Below are 21,494 nucleotides of genomic sequence, written 5' to 3'. Positions count from 1 at the left end.
AGTGGCCCAGAGTGGGGATGTCAAGGGATTACACCAGAGGTAACCAAGGAAGATGATGCGTAGTTTGAGGAACCAGAAATGGTTATTGCAGGGACTCCCATCTGTGGCTGAGGCAAAGTAGTAACCTTCTGAAGCAACAAAGGTGGTCAGGAAATTTTCATCTTTTTGTGACTGGAAGAAGAAAAAAAACAAGGAACCAGTAAGTTGCTCCATGATAAAATGAGAAAGAAGCCTAAAAATGGTAATGATAAAATAGCAGTCAGTAAATGGTAAGTATCACAAAAGGAGTGTTTTCACCAGAAAAAAACAGTAAGACAAGCACCACACACATTCCCCAGTCTTAAAATAATTTACAAAATTATTATCAATAACCACTAATGAAACCTCATAAAATCAAATGGTTACACTGAAAGTAATAAACAGACTACACATTTTAAGCTGAAGGAAATGTTATGTTATAGTCCAAAAATAGTTAATTCCTAGCAAAAAAAATAGTTTTTTTGTGTGAAAAGTACTGTTTTAGTCATAAAATGAATTGTGGAAGTTTTTTTTTTAAAGAGGATTTATCTATCTAACAATGAGGAAATGCTAGCTTATCATTGAAATTCGAAAGTTTGTAAGAAGAGTTCTATTTGGTGATAGAAAGATCTAAAAGGCTCGGCATCCTGACCACTGACTTTCTCCAACTCTGCTTGAACTGTTAATGGTTTGTGTGCATTGAATGTGCCCTTAAGCTTTGGAAGATGGTCAGCTGTTATATCTTATGCAAGATATAACCCATACAGCTGAGAGAAATGCAGCTTACAGGGGTAAGGACAAAGCATCCCTAAGTGTAGCAAGAGGTAATCTGAGGAGGGGTATAAAGGACGATAAGAGAGTATGGCAGAAAGGTGCAGAGCCACTTTGAAGACATGAAGGATGTAATGAGACTATGTCAAGGCATACAGGAGATCATGGACTAGAAAATCAGGTTAGCACAGTGTGAGGAAAGCATTGAATTCATGGACAGTTTGAATATCTGCAGTACTCCAGAGCTCACTAGATCTATCAATCAAGCCTCACTGTGTGGAATTCCCAAATAGTCCTCTGCAGTACCCTTGCCTGAGGAATCAACTAATTTCCCAGAATTAAGCTGTAACATCTCACAACACCTCTGTACTAGCACTCTCCTTTAGCATGCACACTCGCAGGGACCCCCCCCCCCCCCCTTCTTGCCTGGGCTATTTTCTGCCTGTACTACCAGTTGTCCACCACTAGGTAGCAGCAGATACCTATAACTCCACTCCCAAAAACCTATCCATCCCAAACACTACAAACCCTCCCACTCTACAATACCTGTCTGATTCTAAAGGGACCAAGCAGTGCCTCTCCCTATACTATTAGTCTGACGTATGAGCCTATATGTGGTTTCTTACACCCCTGCTCAAAGACTTAGATGGACTGCAGAACATACAATCCTGCCTAACCTGTTCACTCTCTCTCAAGCTTCAGAAACACCTCCTAGCTGAAGTTGTGACTAAACAGTCACTGATAGTTTTTTGCTCACCTCTCTGGGGCTCTACCCACTCCATTCCCACTGCGGGCTCACTCCACTCCCCTACCCTGCTCCCAATTCCCACCTGCGCCTACTACCTGTACATTTATACATCCCCAACTACTCCCACATCCTCCACTCAACCAATTAACACCTCACTCCACCCTACACTATCAATTACTGTATGTAACATAATACAGCCCACCAAAAGAATGACCCCTAGCTCTTCACATCTAACATTTCTAATATCCATGCTAATCTCTCCCATTTGCCTTACTTACTTTACACAGCTACCTAATACCTATCATACCACACCCTCACATCCCACTAACACACCAAACAGATTACCTTTACACCACCCTTCTCTTCCATAACTGACAAACTCTATTCTTCTAACACAACCCTACTATTCAAACCCAAAATTGTTCCCACCCCTTACTCTCTATACTCTCACCTCCAACCTCGCACCAAAAAATCCACCTCTTCCAAACCTCTAACTCTCCTTCCTCTCTCAGCTACCTCACACTCATCCTCCACCAAATCTCCCTCTCACTCTCCGGCGACATAAACCCCAACCCTGGACTGACTACCAATGCAAAAAACACTAAGTCCCCTCCCACTCAACCCCACACGCACAAATCCATATGCCTTGCCACGTTCAATGCCCAAAACCTTTGAAATAAAATTCCTAACCTCCATACAAAAGACTAAGTTGTCACATCTAGAATACTTCTTGAGTTTGTCTCTTTCCAAAATGCCACTGAAGAGGCCAAGGGTCTAGTAGGATGTGCCTTGGTCCTGCCTAGAACTGACTTGCTATGCTGAGAATAACAAAAGGAGATAACTATGGACAACCATTTGGAAACTGTCTGCTTTGACACTGGCTATCCCTTTTTCTTAGCTTCATAAGAAATTAATACCTGATTATAATTTCTGAAATGTTTTAGTTCTGTCACAATAGTATTAGAGTTGTCTTTGGACACCCAGAGTAAGAATAATCATTTCTCCCTCATTCTTAGCTTCTGAAAAGAATATGGGGAGATGGATAGTGTGGCTGAAAGTAAACTCAGATACTACTTTAGGCATAAATGAAGAATCAGTTCTCTTAAGAAACCATGTCATTGTATGAAATGAGATAAGGCTGAACCACCATAAGAGCTTGTTACTCCGGTACTCTTTTTGCAGAAGTCACTGCAATCAGCAAAATTGTTTTCTGTGTTAAGAACCTCAAATCGTCCGATGAGCAGTTCAAATGGAAAAAAAGTTAATTCTTCCAAAACAAAATTAAGATAATAAAGAGAAGCCACCTATTTTCTAGATGGATGGGTATGCAAAACCCCTTTCAAAAACATCTTGACATGGGAATACATTTAAAGAGGGGGTTACATGAGCAGACCCACTAAAATGGCTAACAAATGAACCTAGATAGATGAGTAAGAAAGGTCAGAATATTATAACTCACACAAATGTTGTAGAACTAGAGAAATAATAGCCTTAATAGTGTCTTAGTTCTTAATATAACACCAACTAGAAAATCTTTTCCATGTTTTAATCTATATGATTTTCTAGTAGCAGGTTTCTTCACGTCCTTTAATACCTGCTGCATTTCCTCAGAAAAGATGTACCTAAAAGGTATTAAAACTCTATCATCCTGGCAGTTAGCTGATTTTTTCAAGAAAAGTTGTATTAAACAACCCTTGTCTTGTGTGAGTAGGTCAAGTCTGTGAGGAAGGTTGTGGTAATTGCCCTTGGTCATTTCTAAAAGTAGGGAGAACCACTGTTGCCTGGACTAGAAGAAGTGACCATAATGATTTTTGAAGAGTCCTTCTGAATCTAAAGAGAGACCCTGGGTATCAATGGGAAAGGTGGCGAGGCATACAGGAGCATTCCTGTCCAAGGAAATGGAAATGCATGTGTTTTCCTTGCTTGCCTCCAGGAATCCTGGTGCATAATTTTGCACATTGTTTGTTGTGATTGGTGGCAAACAGACCTATTTAAGGCATTCATCACAACTGCATCAACTTTTGAAAGATCTCTTGATTGAATTTCCATTCATGTTGGTCTGTCCTGGTCCTTCTCAGTTTGTCTGCCACTATGTTTTATTTTGACAGAATGTAAGACATCTGTGCAGTAAGAGTGTGCTGAATTTCTACATCCCAGGCTACCATAGCTGATCTACACAGAGGGTATAATCTGGAACCCCTCTGTCTGTTTATGTACTACATCACTGTGGTGTTGTCTGTAATAACCTGTAGATTTCCTGGGGACCACAGATGACTGACAGAGTTGAGGGCATTAATAACTGCTAACATCTTTTTTATGTTGATGTTTTTTAGTCTGTCTTTTTGCTCCTAAATCCTTGCACTTTTATCCCCAAAGACAGAGCTCCCCAAGCAAAGTCTGAGGTATTTGTTGTTATAGGCCATACTGGAGCTGGCAGGGAGAATGAGACACCTGGATTCAAATACTGGTGTCTCCATAAAAGCAACTCCTTTTAACAAATCCCAAAACTGGAATTTGGAACACTGGGGAGTCTTGATGCTTATATGATGCAGATTTTAGGCACCACTGAATTATATGCAGCCTGGCTAGAGGAATCATCAGAACTAGAGATATCATAAATCCTAATATCCTGAGAAATTCCCTTGCTGAAGTCCTGGACTGTATGGAAGAATTCAGGAATAGATCTAGATATAGATCTACTTTTTCCTGTGGAAGAAAAGATATTTGAACTGAAGCATCTAGAAGACACCACAAGAATGGGGATTGAGGTTGGGAGTTGGCAATAAAGTTTAAGGTATTTGCCACAAGGAACAGGGTTTGATTCTCACTTTTAAAAGTCAAATTGACTAAGCTTAAAATGTCTCCACAAGGACAGCTTGCCTAGTACTTACCAGGGAACACTTGGAAAGGGATGAACTCAAGATGCATTCTAGAGGCAGCAATCCTGTGGGAAGGAGTAAGATAAGACTTTTGACCATTATTCCTTATTAGTTCACCCTTAGTTCACCCTTATTAATAAAGGGGCATTGAGCTATTTCTTAATAAGGGTGGACATTTTATCATCAAAGGAATTAGTTACCCAGTAAGAGGATGTTTTTCCAGTGAGTCTAAACAAGTAGTTTAAGTGCCAGTGTGTGAAGTTTGCCCAGCTTTTTATATAGGAAAAATGCCACATAGGTTAAAAGAAAGAATTTATAAACACATTCAAGATATTTAGAAAAATAAATTTACTAATGCTTTAAGCAAACATATACAGGTTAACCAGGGTCATAAACTCACTTTTAGAGTAATAGAACAAGTTAATCAGGATGCTAGAGGTGTGTTTATGAAGGAACATTTAGATAAAAAGGAATTAATATGGCAATTGCAATTTAATGCTTTAAGTTATCCAGGGCTTAATGATTCATGCTCAGTTACATCTATTTTAAAAATTAGACTCTACCATGGTTAAGGGTGGGTTATTGTTTTTAATTAATATATTTATTATTACATTTTATAAATGTTTGTAGAATATTCCAAAGACATGTGACTGGAGCATTTCTTCCCAGGCCTTCACTGAAAATAGGCTCTGTCCTAGTCAGAATTTCCTGGTCAACAAATGTTAAATAAATAAGTAAATGTTTTGTGATTAACAATTTGGATTTAATTGAATAATTAATGTCAAATTATTGTGTTTGAAGTATTTGAAGGTTTTAGTAATGCTGGTGTATAGTTCTGAAGAAATTCCATTATTGTTTGAGAATGAAAGTGCTAAACTTTAAATAAATTTGAATTTTAAGTTAATCAAGTCTGTGTGAGTACAGAAGTGTTTATGGTTATCCAGTTCTTACAATTTTTTCAGTGGTTTCACTGTGAGTGAATTCTCTAGGTCAGTCAGTAAAATATAGTGAGAATAGTTAAGTATTGTAACCGTGTGAATCTTTCCAGCTGCATTTTATTTAATACTTCCTGTGACTGAAACTCTGGTGTTTACTGTAAATAGATATTTCATATTGTTATGTCCTTTTATTATTTTTATTAAATATATTTAAATTTTTCATTGTTGCTGGTCCTTTAGAGAATACTGTTTGGGCAACATTACCATTTGTATTACTATTAATTTTACTGAATATAATTGGGCACCCTTGCAAGACCCTTAGGTACCTGACTTTGTAATATCTCACAGTGTGTGTGTGTGTGTGTGTGTGTGTGTGTGTGTGTGTGTGTGTGTGTGTGTGTGTGTGTGTGTGTGTGTGTGTGTGTGTGTGTGTGTGTGTGTGTGTGTGTGTGTGTGTGTGTGTGTGTGTGTGTGTGTGTGTGTGTGTGTGTGTGTGTGTGTGTGTGTGTGTGTGTGTGTGTGTGTGTGTGTGTGTGTGTGTGTGTGTGTGTGTGTGTGTGTGTGTGTGTGTGTGTGTGTGTGTGTGTGTGTGTGTGTGTGTGTGTGTATGTGTGTGTGGGAGCTACTTGGAGCAGGGACACGAAGCACTGGTTTCACAGAGAAGGTGCTGGAGGACTTGGCTTAGACACCCAGCTGAGGATTTAACCCTATAGCTGTGCTAGTGGGGAGCCTTATTGAGGCCCTGGAAGGAGACAGATATAAAGAAATCCAGACCCTCAGGCTGTCTGTATTCCCTGTGTACTCTTAAGGGAAACTATGCTTGATGCAGAGAGGTCTGCATCTGGAAATACTGAGTGTATTCATTTGTATTCCAAGTGAATGTCCCTCTCCAGTGTCAGTGGTGAGGATTCAGGCTCCTTCATTAGTGGCCCAGAGTGGGGATGTCAAGGGATTACACCAGAGGTAACCAAGGAAGATGATGCGTAGTTTGAGGAACCAGAAATGGTTATTGCAGGGACTCCCATCTGTGGCTGAGGCAAAGTAGTAACCTTCTGAAGCAACAAAGGTGGTCAGGAAATTTTCATCTTTTTGTGACTGGAAGAAGAAAAAAAAACAAGGAACCAGTAAGTTGCTCCATGATAAAATGAGAAAGAAGCCTAAAAATGGTAATGATAAAATAGCAGTCAGTAAATGGTAAGTATCACAAAAGGAGTGTTTTCACCAGAAAAAAACAGTAAGACAAGCACCACACACATTCCCCAGTCTTAAAATAATTTACAAAATTATTATCAATAACCACTAATGAAACCTCATAAAATCAAATGGTTACACTGAAAGTAATAAACAGACTACACATTTTAAGCTGAAGGAAATGTTATGTTATAGTCCAAAAATAGTTAATTCCTAGCAAAAAAAATAGTTTTTTTGTGTGAAAAGTACTGTTTTAGTCATAAAATGAATTGTGGAAGTTTTTTTTTAAAGAGGATTTATCTATCTAACAATGAGGAAATGCTAGCTTATCACTGAAATTCTAAAGTTTGTAAGAAGAGTTCTCTTTGGTGATAGAAAGATCTAAAAGGCTCGGCATCCTGACCACTGACTTTCTCCAACTCTGCTTGAACTGTTAATGGTTTGTGTGCATTGAATGTGCCTTTAAGCTTTGGAAGATGGTCAGCTGTTATATCTTATGCAAGATATAACCCATACAGCTGAGAGAAATGCAGCTTACAGGGGTAAGGACAAAGCATCCCTAAGTGTAGCAAGAGGTAATCTGAGGAGGGGTATAAAGGACGATAAGAGAGAGTATGGCAGAAAGGTGCAGAGCCACTTTGAAGACATGAAGGATGTAATGAGACTATGTCAAGGCATACAGGAGATCATGGACTAGAAAATCAGGTTAGCACAGTGTGAGGAAAGCATTGAATTCATGGACAGTTTGAATATCTGCAGTACTCCAGAGCTCACTAGATCTATCAATCAAGCCTCACTGTGTGGAATTCCCAAATAGTCCTCTGCAGTACCCTTGCCTGAGGAATCAACTAATTTCCCAGAATTAAGCTGTAACATCTCACAACACCTCTGTGCTAGCACTCTCCTTTAGCATGCACACTCGCAGGGACCCCCCCCCCCCCCCCCTTCTTGCCTGGGCTATTTTCTGCCTGTACTACCAGTTGTCCACCACTAGGTAGCAGCAGATACCTATAACTCCACTCCCAAAAACCTATCCATCCCAAACACTACAAACCCTCCCACTCTACAATACCTGTCTGATTCTAAAGGGACCAAGCAGTGCCTCTCCCTATACTATTAGTCTGACGTATGAGCCTATATGTGGTTTCTTACACCCCTGCTCAAAGACTTAGATGGACTGCAGAACATACAATCCTGCCTAACCTATTCACTCTCTCTCAAGCTTCAGAAACACCTCCTAGCTGAAGTTGTGACTAAACAGTCACTGATAGTTTTTTGCTCACCTCTCTGGGGCTCTACCCACTCCATTCCCACTGCGGGCTCACTCCACTCCCCTACCCTGCTCCCAATTCCCACCTGCGCCTACTACCTGTACATTTATACATCCCCAACTACTCCCACATCCTCCACTCAACCAATTAACACCTCACTCCACCCTACACTATCAATTACTGTATGTAACATAATACAGCCCACCAAAAGAATGACCCCTAGCTCTTCACATCTAACATTTCTAATATCCATGCTAATCTCTCCCATTTGCCTTACTTACTTTACACAGCTACCTAATACCTATCATACCACACCCTCACATCCCACTAACACACCAAACAGATTACCTTTACACCACCCTTCTCTTCCATAACTGACAAACTCTATTCTTCTAACACAACCCTACTATTCAAACCCAAAATTGTTCCCACCCCTTACTCTCTATACTCTCACCTCCAACCTCGCACCAAAAAATCCACCTCTTCCAAACCTCTAACTCTCCTTCCTCTCTCAGCTACCTCACACTCATCCTCCACCAAATCTCCCTCTCACTCTCCAGCGACATACACCCCAACCCTGGACTGACTACCAATGCAAAAAACACTAAGTCCCCTCCCACTCAACCCCACACGCACAAATCCATATGCCTTGCCACGTTCAATGCCCAAAACCTTTGAAATAAAATTCCTAACCTCCATGCCTGGCTTTCCCACAACCACCCCAATATAACTGCCATTACTGAAACCTGGCTTAAACCCTATATAAAAGACAACAAAATTCTTCCCCCCAAGCTACCAAATCATTCGCAACAAGAGAGTTCATAAGAAAGGTGGTGGTGTAGCTATTGTCTACTCCACCTTGAATACCATTACCCCTTACACCAACAAGATCCCAAACTTTACCAATGTTGAAATTAGAATAGGGCTACTAAAAATCAACAACCACAAGTCCATATGTATAGATGCCCTTTATATTCACCCAGAAAATAATATTCAAATACCTGAAGACATTCTCTCCTGGTTTTCCTCCACCATCAAAAACAAAACCTATTTCCTTGGTGATATGAACATTAAACTGAGCCTCTACTAATTCTCAAGCCCCATCTAACACTATCAACCTATTCAACTTCTCCCAACTAGTAAACTCTCCAACCAGACCAAACAAAGTTGGTACCTCTGGCACCGTCATTGACTGGATCTTAATTTCCCATCCCAACCTCATCTCAAAGGCTGGAATCCTCCCAGACCCTCTCAGTGACCATCTCCCACCCTTCGCCAACCATCTCCACCATCCCTTTCAAAAGCAACACCACTACATCTAAACCCATAACCTCTCCTTGTTCAACATGCAGACATTCTCTGAATGTCTAAAGCACACTGACCAGACCCCCCTAAAAACACTACCCCTCAACAATGTCGTAACTTACTTTAATTAGTCATTCCTAAAACTTCTTAACCACCAAGCTCACCTTAGAACCAAGAGCATAAAGTCCAATCCCTCCCCCTGGCTCTCAAAGGAAACTAAACTAAAAATGCAGCTAAGAGACAAAAAAATAGAAGAAACATTACCAGGGAAACAAACAACCTAACACCCTACTAGAATTTAAACATATCCGAAACTCCTTAAAAAAACTAATAAAAAATCGCAAAGCCTACTACTCCAAACTCCAATCTGAGCACTAATCTAACCCCAAGAAATTTTGGGACTCCATCTCCTCCCTCCTACACCCAGAAAATAAAGAAAGCCCCTGTCCCATCCCCAACCTCACAGATCTTGAAACTGCCACTCAATTCAACACCTTCTTCATGTAATGCATAGCTAAACTCTCCTCCTATTTCCTTCAGCCCACTGCATCCCCAACCCTACCTACCCCCTCACCCCCCACCACATCCCTCCCTCCCCCACTTTCAACCTAAAACCCATCCCTACAAATAAAATAAAATGGCTACTCCTCATACTTAAACCCTCATACTTATAACCTACCATCAGCCTTCCTCAAACTATCTGCAGACAGAATAACCTTTCCATTTCCATCTTAATAAACAGATCCATCCAGGAATCCTATGTCCCATCTATCTGGGACCAAGCTTACATCACACTTGATAAGGGTGGCAAAAACACCAACACCACAACTTTCAGACCTATTGCCATCTTCTCCCCCCTTTCCAAAGTATTAGAAAAAGCTATCCACTCACAACTAATGCTGTACCTTACACAAAACAACATCCTCACCCCCACACAACATAGCTTCCGCCCTGGTCACAGCACCATGATTGCCCTCCTTTCCTTTTTCAAAACCATTAACCTAGCAGGCGACTCTGGCAAACTCATCTCTACCCTATTACTTGACCTGTCTAAAGCTTTTGACACTGTCTCCCACCCCCTACTCCTATCTCAACTCTCCTCTCTCCACCTCTCTCCCTCCACCATCACCTGGCTCTCCAACTACCTCTCTGATTGTCAACAAGCTGTATAGTGGAAAACCAAAACCTCTCCCTTCCTACTGACCCTCACCGGGGTACCACAAGGTTCTGTGATCAGTTCCCTCCTCTTAAATATATTTATCAACAACTTCTACCACACCATCCCTGAGTCCTCACTCATACAGTATGCAGATGAATCAACAATCATCTGCTCAGCTTACTCCCCTTCTGAACTTCTCTTAAAAACTCAATCTGCCTTCTCTAAAACAGAAACCTGGATGCAAAACAATCACTTGGCCCTAAATGCTACTAAAATGAAACTAATGATCTTCACACCTTCTAGAAACAACACTATTGACAAAAACTCTTTTTCCATATTCAGCCAAACCAACACCCCCCTCAAAGTCGTATCACATACTAAGTGCTCGGTTTTACCATTGATGAAAACCTAAAGCACCCAAAAACTAGGACTCCTGTACAAACACAACAGCTACCTTAGCCCCTCTATCAGACAAACTTTAGCCTCCTCCTACCTTCTCCCCTCTCTTTTGTAGAGCGCAACTCTGTTAACCAATCTCCAACTCGGCCTACAAGCCAAACTAGAGTCCTGCTACCATAAAATAAGCAAATTTGCAACCAATTCTAAATAGTCTACCATCCACTGCCAATCCTGCCTCACTCTGCAATGGCTCGAACTCCCCAACTACTTGAAATTCCTTCAGCTCACCAATGCCCACAAGCTCATCTTCAAATCTTCCAACTGCCCATCTCTCGCTACCACCTTAACCCCTACATACCTAACCACTCTCTCAGATTAGAAAACCAAAACCTCCTACAACTCTAAAAACCCTCACATCCCCCTGGCCAACTTCTACTATATTGCTCCATAGTTAAACTACGGAACCCCCCCTTCATAACATTTCTAATCATACCAACTTTAAATCTCACTTGTTCTCGCATCTATCCTCAAAATGGGCATGTCCATGTCATTCTCCTACATAAGACCCCCCCCATGTGTATATATCTATATATATATAGTGTGTGTATATATCTATATATATATATATATATATATATATATATATATATATATATGTATATAGTGTGTGTATATATATTCCGGATACTAGCTAAGGTTCTTGCCGCCCCTATAGTGCCTTTTTAGGCAAGGTTCAAATGACAAATTCACCACCGTAACAAGAACAGGCAAGCACAAACTGAGGGTGATGCTACTCAATGCTAGAAGTCTAAATCTCAAAATGCACTCACTCGAGGCACTCCTTAAAATGGAGAACATCGATATCTGTGCAGTGACTGAGACCTGGTTCAAGGTGCCAGAGAGCACCCCTGCACTACCAGACTATAACTCATATCACACTTTTCGGCCATGTAACCTGGACCAGAACATCAAAGGCGGAGGTGTGTCCATATTCATTAAGGATATCCACACCTCCAGGCTAGTTGCTCAGCATAATGCAGCCGAGGTTATCCAAGTGCAACTAACTCTGGGCAAAACTGCAATCCAAATTGTAGCTTGCTACAGATTACCAACCATGCACTAGGATTCCCATTCCCCTTTTCTTGATGTACTGGAAAATATTAGGGTTCAACCAAACACCCTAATAATAAGCGATTTCAACTACCCCACCATTAACTGGGAAAACTACTCATGTATCAACTCCTTCACTCAACGCTTTCTGGAATTCATAAACTCCAATGCCCTGGATCAACTTATCCACACCCCCACCAGGGACAACAATATCCTAGTTCTAGTCATTACCAACATGAGTGATCGGTGTTCCACACCTGAAGTCAACGTCTCATTGGTCCAATCCGACCATAAGCTAATTACCCTAGATATCCACATTTTGCCCCCACCCCACTTAAGGAAACCATGGTAAAAAAATTTCTCCAAAGCCAGCTTCATGCTTCTTAAGACAGAAGTGGTGAACTTCATGACACCCATGCAGATGGACAATACAGTTACGACTACTGAATCCTACACAATTGCACTTTATAAGCACTTACATGAGTGCATGGATCGTGCTATCCCAAACAGAACCAAGACGCTATCCTCCAAAAAAAGGAAGCCAATCTGGTGGTCCCCTGCCATAAACAAACTGTACAACAGAGGGAAGAAACTGTTGCAAAAGAGAGTAAAATCTCATGAGTGGAGGAGCTCCCTGGTCAGCCTCAGTAAGAAGCTGCGATCCCTGATAAAATCCTCCAAAGCTAGTTATGAAAACATAATCGCCACTGATTCTAAAGACAACCACAAAGCATTATATAGCTATGTCAAGAATCTCAATGGCAACACTCAGATCTGCTCTGAGTTACACCACAATGGCAGTAAATACACCCCCCTAAAGAGCCCATCTCTATACCGGAAGAATGCAAAGTTCCTGTAATCACAGCTGCACAGGTAAAAACCACACTCTCCAAAGCCAAGAACACAGCATCCATGGTACCAGACAGCATCCCAGGCTGCTTTCTACACGAACTACAGAACGAACTGGCACCCCACCTAAGTACCATGGTCAATCATAGCCTCACCTCAGGCTTTTTGCCTGCTGAATGGCGCACAGCAACGGTTATCCCACTCCACAAGGGGGGAGCAACCACGGACCCTGGGAACTACCGCCCCATTAACCTGACAAGCCTAGTCTGCAAGGCCATGGAATGTATTATCATGGAACTTATAAACAAAGACATTGGTAATCTTCAAACTCTGGACCCCACCCAGTTTGGGTTTGTTAAACGCAGATCATGTCTCCTAAACCTGATAGACTTCTTTGAAGCAGTCACCCAAGCCGTTGACAAGGGTAAGGTGGTTCACACAGCCTATCTAGATCTTGCCAAGGCTTTTGACATCATCCCCCACTCTGGAATTATAGATAAACTCACTAAACTAGGTATAAATCCCTATGTCACAAGATGGGTGGCCAACTGGCTCACTGACAGAACCCACACTGTGAAAGTAGCAGACTCCAAATCCGACTTCAGACCAGTGACAAGTGGAGTACCACAGGGTTCAGTCCTGGGTTCTCTCCTGTTTGGTATCTATTTCTCCGTAGTACAGGCTAACACAGAAGGTCTTTGGCTAATGAAGTTCGCAGATGACTGCAAACTAGGAGCCATAATCGAAACTCCTAATGATGTGGACATCCTACAAAAGGGCCTCACTGAGACACATGCCTGGTGTCAAAGCCATGGCCTCAAGCTCAATGCCAAAAAGTGCATTGTCATCCCCTTTGGTAAAATCTCTGCACCCATGAACTACAACATAGGTGGTAGTATACTTAAAACCGAAAGTGTGATAAGAGACCTTGGGACACAGGTGGACAGTAGTCTCTCCTTTGATAATCACATCACCAGAGTAGTCAGGAAATCCTTCTACGTGGCACACCTCATCACAAAAGGTTTCTCATCCAGAAAAAAAGAGGTCATTGTTCCCCTCTACTCATCACTCATTAGACCCATTATAGAGTACAATGCCCCTTTCGGTATGTACCTCACAAGACATCTACAACACCTGGAAAGGCCGCAGAAATACCTCACAAAGAGGATTACCAGCCTCAAACATATGCCCTACGCAGACCGTCTAAAAAAACTCCAGCTTTACTCCATTGCATATCGCCTCCTCAGAGGTGATCTCTGCCTAACATACAAAGTTATGTCAAACCCAGAGCTGTTGGACATGCTCCACTTAAAGAAATCCCAATCCCTCCGTGCTACATGCTCTAGGTACCTAAACCTTGTCACCACAATAAACAGAACATGCGGGAGGGATAGATTCCTGTCCCAGAGACTTCCCATACTCTGGAATAAACTACCTATCTATATCAAACAAAGCCCCTCATTAGCACTCTTCAAGAAAAATCTTGATGATTGGATGGGAAATAGGAAATTCATCCCAGGGATCACTTCTGTGGCTCTACTCGACAGTGGCACAGGAAAATTATTTTCTTGGGTGGCAAAAGCCAGGGTACCTTTTTGGCTGGGCTTGTATAGGCCCCAGGACTGATAGCCTAGTACCTACCTATGAACCTATGAACCAAACAATCTCATTACTATCAATACACCCCACTTTACAGTACTGGACAGTTCTACTGCACCTTGGATGACATTATAAGATGTCATTATATCAAATTAAACTTATTTTTGAACATCTGACATCTCACATCAACATTCCATTACCTGTATTTATCCTCTCAAGACTGTTTATTCCCCAGCCTGTATTATACTGGTTGCCCACCCTAACAATTATGTTATACTGCTCTGTATATTCTTATGCTGCATTATGCTGTTCATTGTATGTATGTATGTAATATGATATTTTTTTTTTGCCTAACATTAATGTATATTCTAATTGTCTGTGACATGTTATTGGAGCTTTTCTCCCTGGGCCTCTACTGAAAACGGGATCTTCTCAACTCAGTGGACTTCCCTGGTCATCAAACTAAAATAAATAACTGAAATAAAATAAATAAATAAATATCTTCTTTGGTAGATCTGAGGAAAGAAAAAACAGGTTGTCAGTAAAACTACCCACTAATGAGAAGGCTGCTGTACTCAGCCTCAGCACAGTGGAAGAAAAGAAGAGCGCTAAGGAGACTGAACACCAGGAAGGCTGCTAGCCCAGACAGCATGCTGGGCAAGGTGTTAAAAGGTTGTGCTGATTAACTATGCACAGTGCTCAAGGAAATATTTAACACCTCTTTTGCCATGGCGAAAGCACCCTCATGCTACAAGGAAGCTAATATCATCCCACTACCTAAGAAAACCACTCCCTCCAGCACTAACAACTACAGACAAGTCAATCAGACATCCACTGTTATGCAATGTTTTGAGCAGCTGATCAAGAAGCATCTTTCATCATGCCTACCTCCTGATTTTGACCCTCTGCAGTTTGCATACAGAGCTAACCGAGCCACAGCTGATGCCATATCAGTAGCACTACACATCTCCTGTGAGCATTTAGAGGGCAATGACAACTATGTGAGGATGCTGTTCATAGACTTCATCTCTGCATTTAATATGTTGGTACCAATGCAGCTGACAGAAAAACTGGCACATTTGTGAATCAGTAACGATCTCTGTAACTGGATCCTGGACTTCCTGAATGAGAGACCACAGATGGTGGGGTCTACTTTATTGCTGTGAAAGCCAAATTGGTCGAATACAATTCGCACGACACATAACGAGTGAAATGCGAGTACACTGAATGCACTAAACCACGAAATTCGAAATCTCGATCTCTCATAGTTGGCCAACCCCACTGCCCACAACATACTACCTACCGAAACACAATAAAAAACAACACATACACACACTAACCAAAACCCTACTTCTAACCCTAAAGTAAAGCACCAAAGCCCTACTTCTAACCCTACACTAAACCCTACATACACAACTATCTACGCACTATCCTTAACCCCTCCCTAACCCTAAGGTCCGTAACTACCACACACTTACCCTACTGAGCTATACCCAAACAAACTAAATATTCCACACACATAGACTTAACAAAACCCTACACTAAACCTTACATACATTACCTATCTATGCACTTACCTTAACCCGCACCCTAACCCTAAGGTCCATAACTATCGCACACTTACCTTATGGAGCTATTCCACAGATGGGCCAATGAATTTGATATTTACACTTTCATGGTTTAGTGCGTTCGATGTACTCGTGTTTCACTCGTTATGTGTCATGCAAATTGTATTCGACCGATTTGGCATTCACGGGAATAAAGTAGACCCAGATGGTGTGTTCAGGTAAGAACACATCAAAGTGCATCACAATTAACACCGAGGTTCCACAGGGATGTGTTCTCAGCCCACTGTTATTCACCATCCTGAATCATGACTGCTATACTAAGCACAAGTCTAACCACATCATCAAGTTTGCTGATGACATCACAGTCATGGGGCTCATAACAAAGGAGGATGAAGGGGAGTACAGAGACCACAGAGATTATCATCAACTTCAGGAAAAGGAGAACAAACCACCCAGTGCTCAGGATCAATGGTGAGAGTGTAGAGGGTTAAGAGTACAAAATTCCTGGGTGTACACGTATCAGAGGATCTCTCATGGTCGAGAAAAAACAGACAACTGGTCAAGAAAGTGCACCAATGTCTCCAATTTTTAAGAAGGCTGAAAAAAGCTAAGCTTCTTCCTCATATTTTTTCCACCTTCTATAGTAGTGCAAAAGAGAGCATCCTCACCTGCAACTTCAGAGTGTGGTTTGGATGCACAGCTGCAGAAAGGAAGGTGCTACAAAGAGTGGTGAGGGTTGCAGAAAAGGTACCAGATTCCAGTCTTCCATTGATATAACTTTATTCTGCAAGAAGCATCTGAAAGGCCACCAAAATAGTACAGGACACCATGCATCCTGTGCATGGACTGTTTAAGCATCTGACATCAGGCAGGAGATATTGCAGCATCCGCTGCAGGATTACAAGATTCAATAACAGTTTCTACTCTGTACTGATTAGACTTCTGAACTCGGGCACTAGTCCCAGGGGTCTGGACACATAATAAGTCAATTTATATTTATTTGTGCAATATATACTTACATATATTCCAAGTAAGTGCAATATATATTTATTATACCATCAGTCAATATTATTTAACCCACTCAAGTGCAATATTAGACAAATAACTTAGGCATTCTCCAATCTGTAGTGTATTTTGTATTACTTTAAATAGGGTAGTTAATTTAACTCAGGGGAGGGTATTATTTTTGTATATGAGTGTTGGTAAATGTCTCTGCTCTTTGTTGCATGTATTGAGAGTAGTACTGTATTTGTTAGTTATGTTTATTCCTCTACTTGTAAGTGTTGTTTCACTTTCCTTTGTAATCTCAAGAAATGAGCTGATGAACGAAATTTCATTTAGGCTACATGTTTGTAGTTCTAAATGACAATAAAGTTTACTTTGACTTTAACTTTGCTGCAGCAGTGATCTGTGAGTGAACATCCACTGCTGCCTATAACAAAAAGGGGACACCACAAGAGTCCTCTTGAATCTTTAGAAGAGTTCTGGTTATCAGAAGAAAGGTTAGTAAAGCATAAAAGAACAGTCCTGTCCATAGGAAGTCCTGGAACAGAATTTAACAGTTTGTTTTTTGCTGGAGGCAAACAGATCAGTTTTAAGAATTCCCCACATATAGATCAATTTCTGGATAACCCCTGGATGCAATTTCTGTTTTAGAGAATTTGTTGTGGTCTTGCTCAGCTTGTCTTCCAGAATGTTTTGCTCTGGTGGAATGTATGTAGCCTGGATGGACAGACTTAAATGAGTTGCTAGAACCCAGGCAACCACTGCTAGTATACAGAGAGTATGACCTGGTTCCCCCTTATTTATTTGTTTATGTACCACATCACTGGGATGTTGTCCATGATCATTAAATGAGGGCATGGAGGTCAAAAATGGTTCAGTGGTTTGAGAGTATTCATCAGACCCATCATTTCCTTGACATTTATGTGTTTAAACTTGCCTTGTTTGTTCCAGAGACCCTGAATGTTCACTCCCTTGGCCACAGCTTCCAAAGCAATGTTTGAAGCATCTGTTGTTACAGAATGAGTAGAGAATATAGGGAGAAAGGAAGACCAGGGTTGAGAGACAGTTGGTTCAGCCTCCAATTTAACTTCCTTTTCAATAGTCCCAGAACTTGAATTTGAAATGATAAGGAGTGTTGGTGTTGAGTCCAAATTATTTTGACAAATCACTGAATCTTTTTAATGTGAAATCTGGCCAATGGAAATGTGAAAATAGTTAAGGCCATTCTGACATACTCTTTGGCAGATGTCCACATCTTGTTTGAAAATAGCAGAAAGTGTTCCTTGTAACTTTTCACTTTATCTTGAGGAAGAAATGCCATCATAGGTGTTGTATTTAGAAGACATTCCAGAAGCTCTATGTTGTGAGATGGAATGACAGAAGATTTCTCTTTTTATTTGAAATCCCAGGCTGAGAAATAGGTTTTCTACCTGGACCAGATATTCTCAACAAGCTGTCAAGGAATATGCAACAATCAGGCAATCATCTAACTACAGGAAAATATGAATGTCCTGCAACCTGAAATAGGCTATTACAGGAGTCAGGTACTTTGTAAAAACTCTTGGACAACAGATAAAGGACAAAACAGAAAACTGAAAATGTAAACCAAACACAGAAAAAAAAGCAAACAGCATTTGAAATAGCTGTTGATTGGAATACAATTGTAGGCATCCTTTAAATCAAGAGTTACTAAAAAACTGGAAGGAGGAATGACAAGTAACAAGAGACTGTAGAGAAAGCATTTGAATTTTAAAATTATGATGTGATGTGAAGGTTTAAAAAGAAAGGCTTATGACAGGTCTTCAGATTCCTTCTCTCTTTCTTTGACATTAGAAAAAAATTCTTTAATAAAATCCTTTTGCTCTTTGATCTGGAAGAACACATTCTATTACCGCCGAGACAGCACCTGGTCCAAAAAAGAAGGGAACAAGTAAGTTTGACTGGATCGATGTGGAGAGAACCCTTGAAATTGCAGGATAGAGTCCCACTGCCAGTTGTAACCTTTTAGGATGTTTTTCGACATCCAAATGTCTGAAGTTATCTGTTATCCCAAAGAATTTATGGGATTCGCAGGGTGGCGAGGGGAAAATTCCTGAGGAGGCATATAGTCAGTCTGCTTTCTTAAAATATTCTTGGTTCTGGAAGGATCCTCCTTTCTTCTTTGAATGGCCTTGCCACTGTTTTTGAAATTTTGTTTGTGCATGCCTTTTTAGAACACTTATTTTGCTTCCTGAAAGGGAAACCTGAACTGGAAGAAGAGTGTCTGTTATAATTTGAAAGGGAATGTTGAAAAATTTGGGTAAATTCCTGAATTAACTTAGCCTTTCATAAAAAAAGTTTTAATGGCCTCTGTAGAGGAAGGACCAAATAACACTTCTTTATCCAGGGAAGTATTTAAAAACTTAGATTTAAAATCCGCTGACAAATTTTGAGGCTTCAGCCAAACAAATCATCTCATGACAGATCTAGTAGTGATTTACTGTCAAAATCACAAACACCAGAATAAAATCGGGTCATTCACGCAAATCACAGCTCCGAAAATCAGCAGTGAAACACAGGCATTATGTTGAATATAATGCCGAATTCGAACAATCGGCATTATTGGATATATGCCTTCCCCTCCTCCTTGCTGAACACCAACGGAAGTTGAACTTCTAAGCAGTAAGTATGAATGTACTGCATAACACAGAAATGCCCGTTTTTGCAGGGGGGTAAGCCCCCCTGCACCCCCCACACCCCCTGTAAATAATATATTCCAAATCTGAGATTGCACTACACTGGGGAAGATTAATTTCCTGATCCCCATTGTACTGTGATCTGTAGTCATAACGCTGATGACAGGTGTGAGAATGCACAGTGGCATTCACACGCACACTGGTGCAGGTCAGCGAAATGGGAATCATCCAGATGTTGTTCGACATTCCCATTTTCATCCAACCTGTACTCCTGATTTTGATAGTAAACCACCAGTACCAACCTGTTGACAATAGCAGCAGCGTCATAAGCCAGTTTCAGACTGTTTGATCACTTAAGACACAGAGGACTAAACAGAAAACATATCAGCTTTAGTATATCAGCGCAGAAGATCAGCAATTAAATTCCTCAAATTGTCAAAAGAAGCCAGACTGGCCAGCAGAAATTTTGATGTCTGTGCTTGATAATGTACAGTTCTGAAGGCCATGGTAGAAAAAGAATAAACTTTGTTACCCAGCTTAAATACTTCTTCCAGTTTATCAGAAGGACTATGATTAGCTCCTGAAAGAAGTCTGGTAGAAACTGGCTTTGACAAGGGGATCACTGCAGGATCTACTCTGGTATTAGAAAAACATGGAACTTGTGGGACTAGGGCAATCTGAAAAAATTATCAAACTTCTTTGGAGCAGCTGGCTGACTGTCAGGGGAAACTGCAAGCTGCCTTTGGAAACCCATAACAAACAGCTCCAGATTAAGGAAAATCTACCTGTAATAAGTCATATCTTTGTTGAGATTCAGATATGTCTTTTTGAAAACTGAAATAATTCACTCATTCTGGCAACAGTATGAAGAGTAAAAAAAAAAAAACACTCTTTAGGAAATGAATCTGAAGAAATGTTCTTCAGGAAATGAATCTGAGGAAATACTCTTTTCTGAGTCAGATTCTCCATGATGTAAAGAGGGAATATGAGAAACACAGTCACAATCTAATTCTCGTTCTTCAGACTGGAAATCAGGATCTGACAGTGAATAAATGATTTTCCTGTTTTTTTTTTCTGAGGAGGTCCTCAACAACCCTTTTGTCAAGCTCAGCCAGTTGTATGCTTTAAGAAAGGAAAATGTCTAGATCTGTTTCCTTTTTCTTACAGACGCCCCTCAAGAAAAAGTGCAGCTTAACAGACAGTTCCTACACCGGGGAAGGGTCTCTTCTGTGCGGTTAAGCAAAGAAGAATCCACAAGTACCTTCCCCAAAGCCAACAAGTGTGGTTCTCTTTTGCCCAGAAAGGGCAAGTGGACAACCACAGAGGACATGATTGCCTTCCAGTCATTAGTAGCATCTCAAGAAGTAACATCAAAGGAAACCAGAGAAAAAGATAAATGGCCCAAAAAACAACTGATGGCCAAAGTAAACTCACTCATCTGAAGCTGAGGCAATGAGAAATCTGTAATAAAGATAGAAGCTTCACATATAAATTTTTTCTTCTTGCAGCTTGGGGGAGGATCGGTAGACTTACCAGGACACAGGGCCATATTATAGCCACAAAAGGAGTCTTAAAGGTGGATAGCAGAGCTAAGATAAGTCAGTAATGTCTTCTGACAAAAAAAAAAAAAAAAAAAAAAACAGATTTTGAGGTAAATTTTTAATGACAATCACCAAACACACTTGCTCTGGCCCCTCATAACAAGTACATGCATAAACAGAACAATTTTCTACACCAAAATTAAGAAAACATTAGGGGAATCCCCACTGTGACTCAATAGACTTGGGACTGGCTTACAACCAAGAAAGGGTGTCTGAAAAGCAGTTATCAATGTTAAAGAAATTTGGTCATACATCCTGACAAGAAAATAAACTTTGCAGTAAAAATTACCACTGACCACTCTATAAAGTTAAAGATCAAGCCTCAATAAAAAATAAAATCATGTGGTAAAATGTAGTTGTTTTTTACATAAAAAAATAGTTTTACACAGAAAATTCCACAGAGAACCC

The 21,494-nt window shown here is 40.6% G+C and overlaps 1 protein-coding gene across 1 annotated transcript in view; it reads right to left on the bottom strand.

Annotated features, from left to right (window-relative positions):
- The window catches only part of ATP6V1B1 (ATPase H+ transporting V1 subunit B1), a 1,526,458-nt gene that overhangs the window by 705,764 nt on the left and 799,200 nt on the right, over window positions 1-21,494 (bottom strand). The window lies entirely within an intron of this gene.

This window comes from Protopterus annectens, chromosome 2.part2 (assembly GCF_019279795.1).
Source record: "Protopterus annectens isolate FY-2018-M chromosome 2.part2, PAN1.0, whole genome shotgun sequence".
Classification (NCBI taxonomy): Eukaryota; Metazoa; Chordata; order Ceratodontiformes; family Protopteridae; genus Protopterus; species Protopterus annectens.
Note: the sequence above shows the minus strand (reverse complement) of the source record. Positions and strands in the feature narration are given on the sequence as shown.